Below are 20,959 nucleotides of genomic sequence, written 5' to 3' on the forward strand. Positions count from 1 at the left end.
AGACATAATCCACAGCAAGTAATATATAAATAAATCCGTACGAACTAGGAAAAGGACCCATGAAGTCGATACCCCATACATCAAAGATTTCACTTATTAAAATGGGTTGTTGAGGCATCTCCTTACGCTGGGATATATTACCTGTCTTTTGGCATTGAGCACATGACTTACAAAACATGTAAGCATCTCGAAATATGGATGGCCAGAAAAATCGACAGTCCAATATCTTCCTAGCTGTTCTTTTTGCTCCAAAATGGCCACCACAAGCATATGAGTGACAAAATGTGAGAATTGGGATTACCTCGCTTGCAGATACACATCGTCGTATGACTTGATCAGCGCAGTGCTTCCACAAGTATGGATCATCCCACACATAATATTTAGCATCACTTCGGACCTTATCTTTTTGTGCCTTAGAGAATTCAGACGGAAATCCATTAGTAACTAAATAATTCACAATATTTGCGTACCATGGTAATGTCGTGCTGACTGAAAATAACTGCTCATCAGGAAATTCTTCTTGCAACTTCAGCTCTTCTTCAACATGAACTAGCCGACTCAAGTGGTCAGCCACACGATTTTCAGTTCCTCTCTTATCCTTAATCTCCACATCAAATTTGCTCAGCATTAGTATCCATCTTATTAGCCTTGGCTTTGCCTCCTTCTTCGCCATCAGAAAACGAAGAGCTGCATGATAAGAATAGACAATAACTTTAGCACCAAGTAAATATGAACGAAATTTTTCTAAAGCAAAAACTACTGCTAAAAGATCCTTTTCAGTAGTGGAGTAGTTTCGTTGGGCATCGTTCAGAATGCGCGAAGAGTAGTAAATAGCGTGCGATGCTTTCCCAATTTTTTGTCCCAATACCGCTCCTACGGCATAATCACTGGCATCACACATGATTTCAAATGGCTTAGTCCAATCCGGTGGTTGGATGATTGGCGCTGAAATCAATGAGTCCTTGAGTTTATCAAAAGAAGTTTTGCATGACTCATTGAATTCAAACGTCACATCCTTCTGCAGCATTTTGCACATAGGAGATGCAATCTTGGCAAAATCCTGAATATACCTCCTGTAAAAACCTGCATGGCCAAGAAAAGAGCGCACCTCCCGTACACTTACGTGGTAAGGTAGAGATTGAATAATATCAATTTTTGCTTTATCTACCTCTATCCCCTTAGATGAGATGACATGACCCAACACTATACCTTGCCCAACCATAAAATGACATTTTTCAGAATTAAGAACCAGGTTGGTTTCGACACACCTCTTAAGAACTAGAGCAAGATTAGACAGACAATCTTCAAATGAGTCACCATAAACAGTAAAATCATCCATGAAGACTTCTAATATGTGCTCTACAAAATCAGAAAATATACTAACCATACACCGTTGGAAAGTAGCCGGTGCATTGCATAGTCCAAAGGGCATGCGGCGGTATGCAAAAGTTCCGAATGGGCATGTCAATGTCGTTTTCTCCTGATCTTCCGGTGCAATTGCAATCTGAAAATAACCAGAATAGCCATCAAGAAAACAATAGTAAGGATGACATGCTAACCTCTCAATCATTTGATCAATAAAGGGGAGAGGGAAGTGGTCCTTTCGGGTTCCTGCATTAAGCTTCCTATAATCAATACAAACCCTCCACCCATTTAGAATGCGGGTGGGAACCAATTCGTCGTCCTTATTTTTCACCACTGTAATTCCAGTTTTCTTGGGTACCACCTGTACCGGACTGACCCACTGACTATCAGAAATTGGGTAGATGACCCCAACTTCAAGTAGCTTCAGAATTTCAGCTTTTACCACCTCCATCATAGGTGGATTCAACTTCCTCTGCGGTTGTCGTGAGGGACTTGCACCATCTTCCATCAGAATTCGGTGCAGGCATGTGGAAGGGCTAATTCCCTTGATATCTGCTATGGTCCATCCAATAGCAGTTTTATTCTCTTTTAGAACCTTGACCAGTTGTTCTTCTTGCTCGGCTTCCAAGCTGCTGGAGATGATGACAGGTAGTGTTTCTCCTTCTCCAAGGAACACATACTTAAGGTGGGTTGGAAGCGTTTTTAGCTCAACCACTGGTGCCTGCAAAATAGATGGAAGGCGACGAGTGTTAGAGATCGATAAAGACAAATAAGTTACATCACCTGGCTGTGGTAGCTCAGGAGCACTGTTCAGAATATCCTCAATTTCATCCACTTCGCGGCTGCATCTAATTCCTTCTTCCGTCTTCATAGTGGGTGCTGTAATAGCCACCTCTAGCTCATCTTTTCTTGCATGCTCAAAAACATCTTGGGCCAAGAAATCCACAATGTCAACAGAAAATATACAATCATCACTATCAGGAAATTTCATAGCATCATAGATATTAAATTTCACAACCTCGCCATCAAATTCCATAGTGAGTATGCCACTGTGAACATCAATTTTAGTCATGGATGTTTTCAAAAACGGTCTGCCTAATAAAATAGGACTATTATGATCACCGTTTTCCATGTCTAGCACATAAAAGTCTGCAGGAAAAACTAACTCATTCACTTGCACCAGCACATCTTCCACCACGCCTCTAGGATATGCATTAGACCTATCAGCTAATTGTATGACAATGCCAGTCTTATTCAGTGGGCCAAGTTTCAAGGATGCATAAATAGAGTATGGCATGACATTGATTGATGCTCCTAGATCTAACATGGCCTTTTCAAGTCTAATATTTCCTATAGTGCATGGGATGGAGAACATACCTGGATCCTTGCATTTGGCGGGTAATTTTCTTTGGATCACTGCAGATACATTCTAACCTAACTCCACTTTCTGACAACCCTTCAAATTCTGTTTCCTCTTAGCTGTGCACAACTCCTTCAAAAACTTTGCGTATCGAGGTACCTGCTTAATGGCATCTAGCAATGGAATGTTAACCTCACATCTACGAAAAGTTTCATATAACTCCTTAATTCCCTCACCTTTCCTAGAGTCCTTAAGAGCTAAGGGGAAAGGGGCAACATGCTTATATTCTGATAGAGGAGGAAACTTACCTCTTGGCGAATCATCCTTGGATGATTTTTCCTCACTTACCTTTTGCTCTTCTTCGTGTAGCTTATCTTTGGGCTCAACCTCAACTTCCTTCTCCTTCATTTTCAACTCCTTCCCAGTTCTTAAAGTTATTGCACTGGCGTTCTCTCTTGGGTTCACCACAGTTTGAGATGGAAGACTGTTGGAATTTTGTGCTTCCAGCTTGTTGATTGCTGTAGCGAGCTATCCCATTTGAGTAGTTAAGTTTTGGATACTTGCTCGGGTGTCCTGTTGAAAAGATGCAGTATTAGTTGCAAGTTCCTTAACTATATTTTCGAGAAACTCACCTGGTGTTGGTATCTGAGGTCTCTGCTGCTGCTGTGGAAAGGGTGGCCTAAAAGCTTGATTTGGCCGTGGAGCCTGAGGTCCATGTTGATTTGCCTGCTGATTCCCGTATCTAAAATTGGGATGATCCTTCCAACCAGGATTGTACGTGTTGGAATACGGATCATACTTCCGTTGTGGTGGTCCAGGAAATCCTCCAGTAGCGTTTACCTGTTCAATTGATTCCTCTTGAAGTGTAGGACACATATTAGTGGCGTGTCCTATTGCAGCGCAGATGCCACAAGCCTTCGCAGTCTGCCCATTCCCTACAGCCATCTGACGCACAAGAGTGGTTAATTCAATTAATTGCTGTTCAAGGGAAGAGACATTCACCTCATTGTTTCTCCTTGGTGCATAATCAGTTCTGTTGGTGCCAAATTGCTGAGAATTGGCAGCCATATTCTCTATTAAGTTCCTTGCTTGCACGGGAGTTTTATCCACAAAAACTCCTCCACTAGCAGCATCTAGCATACTCCTGTGATGAGGTAGCAAACCTTCATAGCAATATTGAATTAAGAGGTTTTCACTTATCTGATGTTGCGGGCAACTAGCGCATAGCTTTTTGAACCGCTCCCAATACTCGTGAAGTGATTCCCCCGTCATCTGCTTGATCCCATAGATCTCTTTTCTGATGTTTGCTGCTCTCGATGCTGGAAAATATTTTTCAAGAAAAATCCTTTTCATGTCAGTCCAGGTTGTAATCGATCCAGAGGGCAAGTAGTATAGCCAATCCTTAGCAGCACTCTTCAAAGAGAAAGGAAAGGCTCGAAGCTGGATTTGCTCCTCTGTTACTCCATGTGGCTTCATGCTAATACACACTACATGGAACTCCATCAGATGCTTATGAGGATCTTCACCTGCAAGACCATGGAAAGAAGGCAACAAGTGAATTAATCCAGATTTTAATTCGAATGTAGCATTATTTTCTAATGGGGGAAAAGTAATGCATAAGGGTTGTCGATTCAAATCTAGAGTGCCCAATTGTCTGAGGCTCAGGTTCGCAATATCAGCCTTCTCTTCTTCTTCAGGAAAAGCAGCTCGAACAACGGCTTCTTGTTGTTGCCTACGATGTTCTCTCCTTTGTCTATGCAAGGTTCTTTCAATTTCCGGATCGTAGAGAAAGTCTTCCTCAGTAAAATCACCTGAAAGCATGAACTAAAGAAAAAGCTAGAAACAAAGAAAAAAATAGAACAGAATGAGAATAACAGAATAAAACAAAAAGAAAGCAATTAAGAAAAAGAACACAATAAATTAACACCGTTCCCCGGCAACGGCGCCAAAATTTGGTAGCGCTTATCGCATACGCCCAAATTACCCGACTCAATCAGATAAACAAATTAATGTAGTAGTGTGAGTAGGGATCGTTCCCACGAGGAAAGGGAAATTTAAAAGTGTTCTTTAAAAGAAAAAGGGGGTTTTCAAGTTCGGATTAACTACTAAGAAATTTAAACAACTAAAATTCACTGGCATGCAAAAATTAAATAAAGATTGGGGAAATTCAATAGGAGACAAGCCTTGGTTTCGGTCAACTACACCCTTGATTTCATTCGTTCGATCATCGATTATCTAAAAATCTTTAATCACGTTAAATATTCATCATTGGAAATTAAATTCTTGTTTTACCTTAATATTAGTTAACTAGACACAAGCGTTCTAAGATAACCCTTATCAATGAATCAACCCAATACAAGCGATTAGATTTAAACTCACGATAGCATGCAAACTAGTAAAACTGATAAATCTAGACAACTCATACACAAGCGGATGAATTTAGCCTAGTCAATTATTATCCCTACAATTCCTAACCTCACAAGTAGACGATTATTAATTGTAGTTGCTTCGCAAATCAGATAATTCGAACAATTACGGATTCAAACTCTAATTGAGCAGTAGATTATATATAAGAATTATCAGGTGATCAATCTAATAATCAAACATACAATAATGAAATAAATTAGAATAATACTTGATACTCAACAATAATCAAAATCTGTAAAACATGAATCTCTCGAATAAATTAATCAAGGGCTTTGTCTTCCTTAACCAAGTATTAAAAACTAGCTAACACAATTCATGAAGAACAAAGTAAATATTATAAGCAAAGATGGAATTTTAGAATTCTTAGAAAAAACCTAGTCTCCTCCCTACGTTTCGTCTCCCTTCTTCAATCATAAAACTCTCTATCTTGGTAGCAAATCGTCCAAAGATAAGCCTAGGAATTAAAACAAGAGTTTCCAAAATATAAAATTCTTCCAAAAATAAGTCTGTGTGACCTACGGGGCGGGCGCTCATTATAGTGGCGCGCGCGCTCATTGTTCCTGCGTGGGCGCTTAGTGTTTACGCACTTTCTCCTCTTTTCTTCTCAGCAATGGCGCGGGCGCGCCTTGGTATAGAGCGGGCGCTCAATCCTCACGCAAAAATTCCATGTTCCTCTTGATCATCGCGCGGGCGCGCCACTCAGCAGGGCGGGCGCTCCTCGCTCTCGAATTTCTCCTTTTCTTTAATTCCTTACGCCTTCAATTCTTGATCTTTTCTTCCCTCTTTTGCACTTATATCCATCAACTCGATTCCTTCATATAAAAAAAACAACAGAAAAGCGCATAAAATCGACCAATAAAACACAAGAGTCAAGCACAATACTAACAATATAAGCGCATAAAATGCACTTATCAGGTGGCAAGGCTAGACGATAAGAAACATCCCCAACCTTCTCGAGAATCTCGAAAGGACCAATGAATCTAGGTGTCAGCTTACCCTTGCGACCAAACCTTATCACCTTCCGGAAAGGTGACACACGCAAGAAAACGTATTCCCCTACCTCAAAATGAAGTGGCTTGCGGTTAGTGTTCGCGTAGCTAGCCTGTCGATCCTGGGCTGCCTTAACCCTACGAAGGATCAACTCTACTGCATCAATCATCTGTTGAATCATCTGTGGACCCTCAACCTGACGCTCGCCAACCTCGTCCCAAAACAAAGGTGTACGACAACGACGTCCATAAAGAGCCTCAAATGGTGCCATGCCAATGCTGCGATGGAAACTATTGTTGTAGGCGAACTCCACCAAGGGTAAATGATCATGCCACGCTGGACCAAAATCCATCACCGCCGCGCGAAGCATATCCTCTAGAGTGCGAATAGTATGCTCCGACTGTCCGTCCGTCTCTGAATGATAAGCCGTACTCAAGCTCAAAGTAGTACCAAGGGCTCACTGAAAACTACCCCAAAATCTCGAGGTGAACCTCGGATCTCTATCGCTGACAATGCTCAACGGAATCCCATGCAATCGAACAATCTCTCGCACATACAATTGCGCCATCCTATCAAAGGTGTAATCGCGATTATAGGGAAGAAAATGCGCTGATTTCAACAACCGATCCACGACAACCCAAATAGCGTCACAATTCCTGGAAGACATAGGCAAATGGGTGACAAAGTCCATCGTCACATGCTCCCACTTCCATTTAGGAATCTCTAAGCTGTGAAGTAAAAGGCATCAGGATACGAACTGATAAACGCTGCGCTTCATCCCTTTCCACCAAAATCGAGTGCGAATATCCTTGTACATCTTCATGCTGCCGGGATGTACAGAGAATCGACTACGGTGAGCTTGCGATAAGATCTCATTCCTCAAAGTAGAATCCTCGGGTACCACAACTAGACCAAAAAGACACAACAGACCGTCTCCTTGCAGATGAAAACCAGAAGTATTATCACCCTCAGCCAGTCGGGCCAACTTCTGAGTCTTCAGATCAAAATTCTGAGCTTCCCGGATTCGTCTGTATAGCGCTGGCTCTGCAAGCACAGAAGAGACACGAATCCCTTGTTCTTTCTTATGTCGGAACGTGAATCCCAAAGAACAACACTCCTCCACTGCCTTCAAAACAGAATTGGTACAAATGGAACTCATATAAACCTTGCGACTAAGCGCATCAGCAACGGGATTTGAAGAACTTGGATGGTACTTGATCTCACAATCGTAATCCTTCAACAGATCCATCCAACGACACTGCCGCATGTTCAACTCAGCCTGAGTGAACAGATACTTCAAACTCTTATGATCGGTGAAGATCTCAAATCTTTCTCCGTACAAATAGTGACGCCATATCTTAAGAGCAAAGACAATGGCTGCTAGCTCCAAATCGTGTACGGGATAGTTCTCCTCGTGAGTCTTCAGCTGTCTGGAAGCATAAGCGATCACGTGGCCATTCTGAGTCAACACACACCCCAAACCCTGGAGAGAAGTATCAGTGAAGACTACAAAACCACCTGATCCAGACAGTAAAGCAAGAACTGGAGCTGTCGTCAGACGACGTCTCAACTCACGAAAACTGTCTTCACAAGCATCAGACCAAACGAAAGAAACGTCTTTCTTTGTCAACTGAGTCAAAGGCTTAGATATCTGAGAGAAATTCTCCACAAAACGACGATAGTATCCTGCTAAACCAAGGAAACTACGAATCTCAGAAGCTGTAGTCGGTCATGACCAATTTAGAATAGCCTCTGTCTTGCTAGGATCAACAGATACGCCATCTTGAGAAATTACATGACCAAGGAACACAAATCGGTCAATCCAGAAGTCACACTTACTCAGCTTTGCGTACAAGTGTCTCTCCCTCAAGACTTGCAGTACAGTATAGAGATGGTAGGCATGCTCATCCATGCTTCGAGAATACACCAAAATGTCATCGATGAACACCACCACGAACTTATCCAGAAAGTCGTGGAAAACACTGTTCATCAGATCCATAAAAATAGCTGGAGCATTTGTCAAACCAAACGACATCACTAGAAACTCATAGTGTCCATACCGCGTACGAAATGCTGTCTTAGGAACATCCTCTTGTTGAACTCGCAACTGATGATACCCAGACCAAAGATCAATCTTCGAATAGACAGAAGTACCCTGCAACTGATCAAAGAGATTATCTATCTGCGGAAGAGGATACTTATTCTTCACTGTCGCTTGATTCAACTGACGGTAGTCAATACACAACCGCATTGAACCATCCTTCTTCTTGACAAACAGTACTGGGGCTCCCCATGGCAAAACACTAGGTCGAATATAACCCTTATCAAGAAGATCTTGCAATTGCTTCTGCATCTCTTTCATTTCTAACGGTGCCAATCGGTAAGGAGTTCTGGAAATCGGTGTAGTTCCTGGCACTAATTCAATGCCAAACTCAATCTCCCTAACTGGTGGCGAACCTGGAATCTCCTCCGGAAACACATCTGGAAAGTCACGAACCACTGGTATCTCTTGGATATCTGGCTCTCCTAAGGATGCGTCAATGGCATAGATAAGGTAGCCTTCCCCGCCAGACTCTAAAGCACGTCGGGCCTTCAGAGCTGAAACCACTGGCATCGGGGGTCGCGCTTCCTCACCATAGAAATACCACGACATGTCATCCTCTAGACGAAACTGGACGAACCTCTGATAGCAATCCACTATCGCTCGGTAGGTAGTCAATAGATCTATCCCAATGATGCAATCGAAATCCTCCATCGCTAGAATCATTAGGTTAGCACTAAGCTGATGTCCCTCGAAATCCAAAACACAACCCCCGACTAGACTCTTGGCTAAAACCTCGCTACCCATAGGAGTAGAAACCACTAATAACACGTCTAGAGGAATATATGGTAACTTATACTTCTTAGCGAAACGTGCTGAGACAAAAGAATGCGATGCACCGGTATCAATTAAAACATATGCAGGAAAACCACATAAACTACAGATACCTGCAATCATCCGATCGCTGTCATCCTCTGCCTGCTCCTGGTTAAGCGCAAAGACCTGACCCTGGGTACGTGGCCTCAACGAAGAATGACCCCGAGAAGGAGTCTGAGTAGGTTGTCTCTGAGACTGCTGCGGATGCTGGCGCTGCTGCAAATACTGCTGCTGGAAAGGTGGCTGCTGGTACTGAGGTGGCTGAACAGATGCCTGAGAACCTCTGGAACCACTCGCTGCCCCAACCAGCATAGGACAATCTCTCTTCATGTGACCCTCCTGGCCACACTGGAAACATGCAGTGGTCGATCGACCACACTGCCCTGGCGGATGTCTGCGTCGGCAGTGAGTACAGCGGTTCGGTCTCTGTCCACCAAAACGATGCACTCCACCAGATCTAGAGGAAGAAGAAGAAGTACCTCCTGGCCTCTTGAAGGATTGTCCTCTCGGACCCAAAGGACTAGAGCTCGTTGGCCTGGAAGAAGAAGAATAAAGTCCCCTGTTCCTCCGAATACTGCCCTCGGCCTGGCAACAACGGTCCACCAAATCCTCGTAAGTCCCATCGCCGCCCACAGCAACCATATGATGAATGTCAGGGTTCAACCCCTGAAGGAAATGATCAAACTTCGCCATAGAACTATCAGCAATATGAGGACAAATGGTTAGCAGATCAAAGAACTTCTGCTGGTATTCCTCTATCGTCATTGTCCCCTGTCGTAAACTCAACAACTCACTGGCTTTCGCCTGACGAAGAGCTGGAGGAAAGTAAAATCTCTGATAGGCAGTACGGAACTCCACCCAAGTAGCTGTACCTCTAGCTGCTATGAACGGTGCAGAAGTATACCTCCACCACTTCCTCGCCCTGCCCTCAAGCATAAAGGCAAGGATCTCCATCCTATCCTCAGCCGTGCAACGGAACTCCTGGAAGCACTGCTCCATCCTCTCCATCCAATCCTCCGCCTCTTTGGCTGTCTCACCAACCATCAAAGGCTTCGGGCTGACTTCCTTAAACCTACGCATGCTGACTCGCCTGCGCTCCTCGGGCTGTCCCCGACGTCTACGATCGTCCAGATCGCCCCAACGACCGCCGTCCATGCTACCGTGACTCTCGTCGTAATCTGCCATCTGTTACATAGAACAAATAATTACTTAATCCGCTTTACGATATTCCCAGTGCAATGCGTCGCTCTGATACCATAAATGTAGTGACCCAACCCGGATCCACTATCTAATCAGAGTTGTAGAAAAAGCGCACGCAATAAAATCTTAAAGCGTAAAGAGCGGATAATTTAAATACAACAAATCTAATCGGCAGAATACAACCGACGTTATCATAATTGTATAAATACTGTTTATACAACCAAATCAAAGGTTCAGGGTAAATAAATCCCTACCCTCTACAAACTCGCACTCCCCAAGCTCAATCCTACTGAGAGCCTCCTAGACCGTCCAGCCTCAAATCTGCCCCACCACAAGGTACACAATACCAAAACACAGGGGCATGAGCTAGAACGCTTAATACGAAGCAATGATATAGATACAAATATGCGCACACAGATGATTTAAAACTCAAGTAAAAACACTTGCTCATGGCGCCGGGAATATACAGCACCGGCTAGAGAGCTACTCCGCGGGGTACTCGTATATTCCATATCAGGGCTGAGCCAACCCCATCCTGACCCGAATCCAAAACAGGATACAAGTCCCATATGGAAACTGTCATACCTGACTCGAGTCCAAAATGAGATCATTGTTCCCTATGGAAACTGTCAATGACTCACATCTCTCCGGATGAAGTCACACATAAAATCATGTATGTGCTAAAACGGTAAAACATGCTAAAACATGATAAAAAATATAGCACATACTCATGCAACATATAAGAAAATATATCATGTCGGCTATCTCGGTCAGTACTTACGTACCTTTAACACTGCTGGTCAAACCTAGCTCCATTGGTCTAGACTCCAAGCCTACTAGTCTAGTCTACTAGCTACTACAATGCAAATATCTATGCATCAACAATTAAGCTCTAAAAGCCTTAACTAAGCTATTGTATACTCCTAAATATTTTTAGGAAGCCAAATTATACCTTCGTCCGTCGTCAGCCCGCTGGTGTAGAATCGCCTCAAAACCTAGGCAAACCTCCGCTACGACGCCGGGATCGCTAGGCAACTTTCGGATTCCCAATAGGAAGCCTAGAACTCCGTAGATCTAAGTAAGAAGGTTCGAAAACCAGAGGAAAAGAGGAGAACTCGGTGCACAGAATGAGAGTTCGGACCCTTTATTTATAGACGGCGAAAGGAACGTCTGATCGTGACATCGGAACGTCCGATGTCACCTCACGTGCGTAAGTCGTGACTTCATCTTGCTGACGACGGTGATGATGTGTGCCCTGGTCCAGATCGAAGCTTCCGATCTTGCCGACGGAGCGTCCGATCTCGATCAGAGCCTCCGATCCTGGCACGGAGCTTTTGATCCCCTTCGGATCGTCCGAACTCCTCTTCGGACCGTCCGATCCTGCTGACCCAATTCAACTAATTCGAGTGCTCTGAATCCATTTCTGAAGTCCGTTGTCCCAACAGGAACTTACTTAATCATGTTTTACTTAATCTAAACATGATCACGTGATTAATTACTCATTAATCATTAATTAGAAATGCGGGTTACTACACAACCTGTCTTTGACAACCCACAAAGATAATCAACCGACAAACGCCACAAAGTTGTTAAACTTTGATAAGTTTGATTTTGACAAAGCAAAAGCTTCAATAAAATTCTAGAGAGAATTTTAGACTGATAAAAATCAATAATATGAACTATGTTAATTGTTATTCAATAATGAATGTTTTGTTGTATTTACAATACAACTACAAAATAATAAAAGATATCGCAAAATAATTCAAAATATAGCTAAAGATATCAAAGATATCTCCTAAAAGTTTCCTAGTAGGAATAAAACTCTCAAAAATAGAAAAGAATATCATAAATACTCATAAATCCAAAAACACACACTACACGCCATACTGTGTGTAAGTGCGGTAGCGCTGGAGCGCTTGGCACATAGCGCTGGAGCTCCCCGTACAGAGCTGGATCTCCGATGGACTAGCGCTGGGGCGCTTCAAAATACGAAGGTTTGGCGCTGGAACGCCTGATTTGAAGCGCTGGAGCGCTGTCCTGTCGTGAAAATCCTTCATTTTCTTGATCTTTTTGGCCTTAAATAGCATTATAACATCTTCCAAATTGATCTTCAAGTACTCCAACTTGATTGCCATGAATTCCAAATCCTTCAATTCTTGATTGTAAATCACGGAGCAAATCTTGGAACAATATGAATCTTCGAGCACCTCCTAAATTCATATCAGACTCCCCTTCTTCAAAAAGATTTGTCCTCAAATCTTGCCCCTTGTCTACAAAAATCAAGCAAAACTTAGAAACTTTAAAAATATTTCTCATAAGCAATAATATACCTTGCACACTCAAAACTATGTCAAGACACAAAAACCTTCTCATACTCAAACTAAATACCTTATAACCACTAGCATGCATAAACATGATCACAATTCCGTTAAGTATTACAAAACTCAAGTTCCTCCCCTTCTTAGACCTAGTTAACCCTAACACAAAATGCATAATTAAATACAACCATTGTTTTATAGGAATAAGAAATAACTCACATGCATTATCCCACTTACAACTTCACTCAACATATCTTTTCATGTGTAACCACAACAAATATTCATCCATTATACTCATTCTTTTGGACCTCTCAAAATTACACTTCATTTTGAACACACATGTCCTTTCATCAAATAAATCATGCAATGACGAACATATAAAGAAAAACTTATTTTTTTTAAACAAATACGTGCTCACATAAAATTTTTCATTAACATTGCACAAATATTTTTCAAACACATCCTCAAAATTATTAACCCATTCTTGCAATTAATTAACATTTTCAAACCATAAGCACCTTGTAACCAAAAGAGATAAGAACTCATACCTTTGTGATAGTGTAGTAACTAACACATTTTCCTTACCTCGTTGGTACTTAATCAACTCTTCACCAACAACTCTTAATCCTTGAGAACTTGCACCAAAATCAATAAGTTCCTTTTCACGAAAGACATTCAACTTTCTAACATGCTCATGACCCAAAAACTTCATATGCAACATGATTAACATAACTCTATAATGTTCAACATGCACTTTAAAAATTTTTCTATATACTAAGATATAATCAAAGCACACAACAACAAATATATCCCTAGAGGCATGCAAAACACAACTCATCAATCCCATGAAAATATTACGCATATTAGCTAGCCCAAAAGTCAACACTAACCAATCAAACAAATAGGACTTCCAACCTATACTATTCATGCACAATTGACTCACATCAAAACAATTCAAATAATTCACAACAACATACATCAACAATCTCATATCACACCAAGATTCCAACACATTAAGATCAACAAATGATTTCAACACTATCATCTGATCCAAATTATTCAAATACCTAGATTCCAATAACTTAAGATTAAGATTTGAATTCAATCCATATTTCATAGAGAGAACATTCATAAATCTCTCAACGAAGTCATTAAATCTCAACAATTGAGAATTGAGATCATACCTTTGAAAGTAGAAATTTGATTGGTATTCAACATTTAATTCATACCTCTCGAATGGAACAACTTTCAAATCTCTAACCTCACTTCGTGTGTGACCTATTTCACATGGATCCAACATGTTGTATCTTCTTTGCTTGCTCATCAATACATCTCCAAAATCCTGCAAAGAAGAACAAACATTGCTCGGGATTGAACCGTCTATATCATCACAATGAGATAAAACTTCTTTGTACATAAGTACTTTAGGAATTACATTCAATTGCACAAAAATTTCAACCTCACTATTTTGGACCATAATATTTTCTTTGTTTATTGGTCTCTTTCCTCTCTTTTCTTTCCTTTCTTTTTTTCTTTCAAAGACCATCTCACTTTTTTGAACACTCATTTTTTCGGCCTCTTCTTTTTCTTTTTCCTTTTCAATGGCTATCTTACTTTTTTCATCACTCATTTTTTTAGCCATATCACTCAAATTTTCAAATCCCAATTGATCCTCAAGAAATTCTTTTGGATTTAATTGAATTGTAAAATTACAAGACTCGTCCAACAAAAAATTACTAGTCTCACTATGAACATCAAAAAGACTCTCATCTACTACAAGAACATTAGATGAATCTTCAACACATACAAAATCATCTACCACTTCACATTCTCCAACACTTAAATCACTATCAACCACACCATGCACAATAGAAGATTTTTCATCAATCCATTCACCTTCCACCGCACAAATTTCGACACTCACATCATCAATCAATGAAGTTTCATCTCAATTATCGACTCAACTTCAACTTTTGATTCAACCTCTACGACACCATTAGATTCAATCTCTACACGATAGTCCTCTAATTTCATTATAGCCTCATTAAAACATTGGCTCATATCATGCTTATCTTTTCTATGAAACCATAAGCATGCAATATCAAAGGTACTAGAATTTGTAAGTTTAGATGTACCTTGATGCTCACGTTTGGAAACAACACTTCTCCTCTCATAGTGATTAGGAGCAAAGCGTTTCCTCAACACCCTTTTCAACTCATCCCACATAGATATAGGACTCATTCCACGCCTCTCCCGATTCTCATCTAACCTATCCCATCAAGTGCAAGCATAGTCGGTAAACACTTTTATGACAAGTTTTACCTTCCTAGATTCAGAAATATCACGATCACCTAATACACTCTCTACCCTTTTCTCCCACTTCAAATACAATTCCGGATCCTAATCTCCATGGAACGATGAAATTTTACTTTTATTACTTCCATTACTACCACACCCCTAAAATCTCTTTTTACTCTCCATGTACTCATCATCTCCTCCAACAAAATAATTTCCATAGGACATTGTACCTACAAGAAGAAGGTTAGTAATTACAATATTCCTCTCCAAAAATCTAAGAAAAGTCACTCCAAAGAAATCGCTCAAACACTCTTTTTTTTTCACTCAAATAAAGAATAGCTTATGCTTTGTGATTTTAAATATCAAACTCTAAAGTTCAAACTTGTAAACACTTGCCAATCGACTCACGTAGATTGCACAAAAACAAGTCAAGAGACATATGAAGATTGAAATAATTTTTTTTTTTTACCCAAATACTCACAAGACACAAGACTTTGCCACAAGTTATTTTCCTTCTCCCTTTTTTTAAGCTTTTTCGGTCTCTACTTTTTTTTTTGACCGATTTCAAATCTCTTTTTTTTTAATTTTTTTTTTCGATTTTGAACTTTTTTTTTTTGAATTTATAACCTGTAGCACAAGACACGAGACTTGGATAACAAGTTTGAAAGAATGACACAGAAATTTGAGATGAGAGAGATGAAGAACGAAGAACAAGAAAAGATGAACGAAGAACGAAGAAAGAATATAGATTAAAGAAGGATACGACTTACTTGAATCAAAACCTTAAGCTTTGATACCAAATGATGTGAATCTTATGTATGAAAGGCAACAAGATTACAATGAATCTCACCTCAATTCTATAACAAAAGAAACAACGATTTTTCACTATCTTTGAAACAAGTAAGTTTGCAAAATCCACCTCTACTTGAACCTGTAACTAGCAACAGATAATTGCGGAATAAACAATCAATCATAACGGGACCTTCAAAGGAACCTGTCTTTGACAACCCACGAAGATAATGAACCGACAAACGCCACAAAGTTGTTAAACTTTGATAAGTTTGATTTTGACAAAGCAAAAGCTTCAATAAAATTCTAGAGAGAATTTTAGACTGATAAAAATCAATAATATGAACTATGTTAATTGTTATTCAATAATGAATGTTTTGTTGTATTTACAATACAACTACAAAATAATAAAAGATATCGCAAAATAATTCAAAATATAGCTAAAGATATCAAAGATATCTCCTAAAAGTTTCCTAGTAGGAATAAAACTCTCAAAAATAGAAAAGAATATCATAAATACGCATAAATCCGAAAACACACACTACACGCCGTACTATGTGTAAGTGCGGTAGCGCTGGAGCGCTTGGCACATAGCGCTGGAGCTCCCCGTACAGAGCTGGAGCTCCGATGGACTAGCGCTGGGGCACTTCAAAATATGAAGGTTTGGCGCTGGAGCGCCTGATTTGAAGCGCTGGAGCGCTGTCCTGTCGTGAAAATCCTTCATTTTCTTGATCTTTTTGGCCTTCAATAGCATTATAACATCTTCCAAATTGATCTTCAAGTACTCCAACTTGATTGCCATGAATTTCAAATCCTTCAATTCTTGATTGTAAATCACGGAGCAAATCTTGGAACAATATGAATCTTCGAGCACCTCCTAAATTCATATCAGGTTGGTTGAGGTGTTGAGGCAATGCATGCCATTGCCCCCCATGCTCGGCCAACCTCATGCCAACCCGCCGCCTCCGACGACCGGATATTAGGTAAATGACGCATGAGGGTGTGTGGTCGGAATATGGGCAAAACAAAACGTGTGAGTGACCGGATATTAGGCAAATAAAACATGCGCGTGCGCGTGCGCATTCGCAATGCGGCACTTGGCACTTGGGCACGTCGGGCACGGTCATGTGCATGTGGTCGGAACATGGGAGAAGCAAAACGTCTGGATATTAGGCAAATGAAACGTGCGCGTGCGCGTGCGCAATGTGGCACTTGGCACTTGGGCACGTTGGGCACGGCGTGCGCGTGTGGTCGAAACATGGGCGAATCAAAACGTCCGGATATTAGGCAAATGAAACGTGCGCGTACGCGTGCGCATGCGCAATGCAGCACTTGGCACTTGGGCATGTCGGGCACGGCGGTGTGCGCGTGTGGTCGAAACATGGGCGAAGCAAAACGTCCGGATATTTGGCAAATGAAACGAGCTTGTGCGCATGCGCAATGCGGCATTTGGCACTTGGGCACGTCGGGCATGGTGGCGTGCGTGTGTGGTCGAAACATGGGCGAAGAAAAACTTCCGGATATTAGGCAAATGAAACGTGCACGTGCGTGTTCGCGTGCGCATGCACAATGCGGCACTTGGGCACATCGGGCATGGCGGCGTGCGCGTGTGGTCGAAACATGGGCGAAGCAAAACGTCCGGATATTAGGCAAATGAAACGTGCGTGTGCGCATGCGCAATGCGGCACTAGGCACTTGGGCACGTCAGGTACGGTGGCGTGCGCGCGTGGTCGGAACATGGGCGAAGAAAAACGTCCGAATATTAAGCAAATGAAACATGCGCGTGCGCGTTCGCATGTGCAATGCGGCACTTGGCACCTGGACATGACGGCGTGCGCGTGTGGTTAGAACATGGGCGAAGCAAAATGTGCGAGCGCCCGGATATTAGGCATATGAAACGTGCGCGTTCGCGTGTGGTCGAAACATGGGCGAAGCAAAATGTGCGAGTGCCCGGATATTAGGAAAATGAAACGTGCACGTGCGCGTGTGGTCAGAACATTGGGGAAGCAAAATGTGCGAGTTCCTGGATATTAGGCTAATGAAATGTGCGCGTGCGCGTGTGGTCGGAACATGGGCGAAGAAAAACTTGCGAGTGCCCGGATATTAGGCAAATGAAATGTGCGCGTAGGCGGCACTTGAGCACGTCGGCGTAAGCATGTGGTTGGAACATGGACAATGTAAAACGTGCTCGTACTTGGCACTTAGAACTTGGGAGTGCGCATCCCCAAAACTTGGGAAAATTAAACGTGTGTGTACTTAGCACTTGACACTTGCCCGTGATCCACGAAAAAGGTACCTAAGTTGCAAGCTCCATGGAAAACAAATGCAAGTAAATGTGGCACGTAACTCAAACGTCCAAGTAGCATGAATGATTCAAATTAAACAATGTTGTTATCCTTCATGCAAATAATGCATCTAGGGCGTCGAAATCGGGCCACCATGAGTGCCCAAGTTGGGGGCAGTGTACGCACAGGCGGGCGGCCACGTGCGGCACGTAGCGTAAACAAGCGAGCCAAACTTTGATTCTCATGGCACAATGTGGTTTTCTCTCGAGTTTTAATGCAGAAATAATGCATCTAAGGCGTCGGATTCGTGCAATCATGAGTGCCCAATTTGGGGGCACCGTGCGCACAAGCGAGCGGCCACGTGCGGCACGTAGCACAAACGAGCGATCCAAACTATGATTCTCACGGCATAATTTTGTTTTCTCCCAAATTTTCATGCATAAATAATGCATCTAAGGCGTCGGATTCGTGCCACCATGAGTGCCCAAGTTGGGGGCACCGTGCGCACGGGAGGGCTGCCCCATGCGGCACGTAGCACAAATGAGCGAGCCATAATATGATTCTCACGGCACAATGTTGTTTTCTCTCGAATTTTCATGCATAAATAATGCATCTAAGGCGTCGGATTCGTGCCACCATGAGTGCCCAAGTTGGGGGCACCGTGCGCACGGGAGGGTTGCCCCGTGCGGCACGTAGCGCAAATGAGCGAGACAAACTATGATTCTCACGGCACAATGTTTTTTTCTCTCGAGTTTTCATGCATAAATAATTCATATAAGGCGTCGGATTTGTGCCCCCATGAGTGCCCAAGTTGGGGTCACCGTGCGCATGGGCGGGCTGCCACTTGCGACACGTAGCGCAAATGAGCGAGCCAAACTTTGATTCTCACGGCACAATATTATTTTCTCTCAAGTTTTCATGCATAAATAATGCATCTAAGGCATCGGATTCGTGCAACCATGAGTTTTCAATTTGGGGGCACCGTGCGCACGGGCGAGCAGCCATGTGCGGCACGTAGCGCAAACAAGCGAGCCAAACTATGATTCTCACGGCACAATTTTGTTTTCTCTCAAGTTTTCATGCATAAATAATGCATTTAAGGCATCGGATTCGTACCACCATGAGTGCCCAAGTTGGGGGCACCGTGCGCACGGGAGGGCTGCCCCGTGCGGCACGTAGCGCAAACGAGCGAGCCAAACTATGATTCTCTTGGCGCAATGTTGTTTTCTCTCGAGTTTTCATGCATAAATAATGCATCTAAGGCGTCGTATTTGTGCCACCATGAGTGCCCAAGTTGGGGGCACCGTGCGCACGGGAGGGTTGCCCCGTGCGGCACGTAGCGCAAATGAGCGAGCCAAACTATGATTCTCACGACACAATGTTATTTTCTCTCGAGTTTTCATGCATAAATAATGCATCTAAGGCGTCGGATTTGTGCCCCCATGAGTGCCCAAGTTGGGGTCACCGTGCGCACGGGCGGACTGCCCCTTGCGGCACGTAGTGCAAATGAGCGAGCCAAACTTTGATTCTCACGGCACAATGTTGTTTTCTCTCGAGTTTTCATGCAAAAATAATGCATCTAAGTCTTCGGATTCGTGCCACCATGAGTGCCCAATTTGGGGGCACCGTGCGCACGGGCGGGTGGCCCCGTGCGGCACGTAGCACAAACGAGCGAGTAACTTGATGATTCTCACGGCACAAATATTTTTTTCCCTCGAGTTTCATTCATAAATAAGGCATCTATGTGGTCGGATTCGCATTTGGCCCAAAAAAAAATATTAAAAAAAGAAAAATTTTATTATGATTCCTCAGCCCAAAAACCCACTTTTCCTGAAACATGAGTTTTTTCTTCTAAGTATACTATAGGGGGAGGAGGGTGTTTGGCCATGGGCTTGGTCGAGGTGTCGGGGCAATGCTTGCCATTGCCCCCCATGCTCGTCCAACCTCATGACAACCTCCCCCGATGGGCGCTGTAGTGACCCTTACCCGGATCACCTACTAAACAGAACTTAGGCATGCAATTAACTTAATAAAACAGTTATCAGAATAAACTTGCGGAATCCATAAATAAATACAATCCCAAGGAAAGGAATCTGTAATTTATCCAAATATTATACAACCAAATCGAATAGCTGTATCAACCCAAAACAACATAAATAAAACCTAGACGAAGCTCCAGCTGGCCAACCACTGCCTAGCCCCTCTTGGATCCACCAGCCTCGTCCAATCGCAAACCCGCCCCATGGAATAGGGTGTCCAGAAACACAGAGTACGAGACGTGAGCATAAAACGCTCAGCACGAGAGTATGAGTATACATGCATGCAAAGTGAAATCCCTATAAACTCGAGGTCAAGGATCAGATAATAGAGACAGACCGGGCCCTGGTATGTAGCACGCTGTGCCGTCGCTTCAGGAGGTGGCTCCCATACCATAATACAAGTGGATATGCCGGACCCAAATCGATGGAATTCCAACCGCTAATAGGATAGGGAAAAACCCTACTAACAGACATCTCGAAGGAGATAGCTCAGTATGCAAATGAATGCAGCATAAATCAATGACATATAAACCATGCAGTCACATAATACATGCATACTCAGTCAGGATATCTCGAACAGTACTTTCGTACCTCAAATCAGTGCAAGCTCTACCAACTCTAGGTCCACGCCTATAGTCTGCTCTACACTGCCAAATGATACTACTATCATTATAGCGCTCTAAAAGCCTTAACTAAGCTAAAGCATACTCCTAAATATTTTTAGGAAGAAAAAGCTATACTTTCGTCCGTCGTTAGCCCTTTGCTGTCGAGTGCCTCAAAACTAGGCCACAGCTCCTCTACGACGCCTGGATCGCTATGCCACTTCCGGATTTCCCACGGGATGCCTAAAATTCCCTAGATCTGAGCTGGAAGGCTAAGTAATTGAGAGAGAAGAGGTGATTGGTGCGTCTAAATCTGAATCTCGGCCCTCCTATTTATAGACGAAGTTCGGATCGTCCAAACTGGACTTC

Source organism: Henckelia pumila, chromosome 3, assembly GCF_033568475.1.
Source record: "Henckelia pumila isolate YLH828 chromosome 3, ASM3356847v2, whole genome shotgun sequence".
Lineage (NCBI taxonomy): Eukaryota > Viridiplantae > Streptophyta > Magnoliopsida > Lamiales > Gesneriaceae > Henckelia > Henckelia pumila.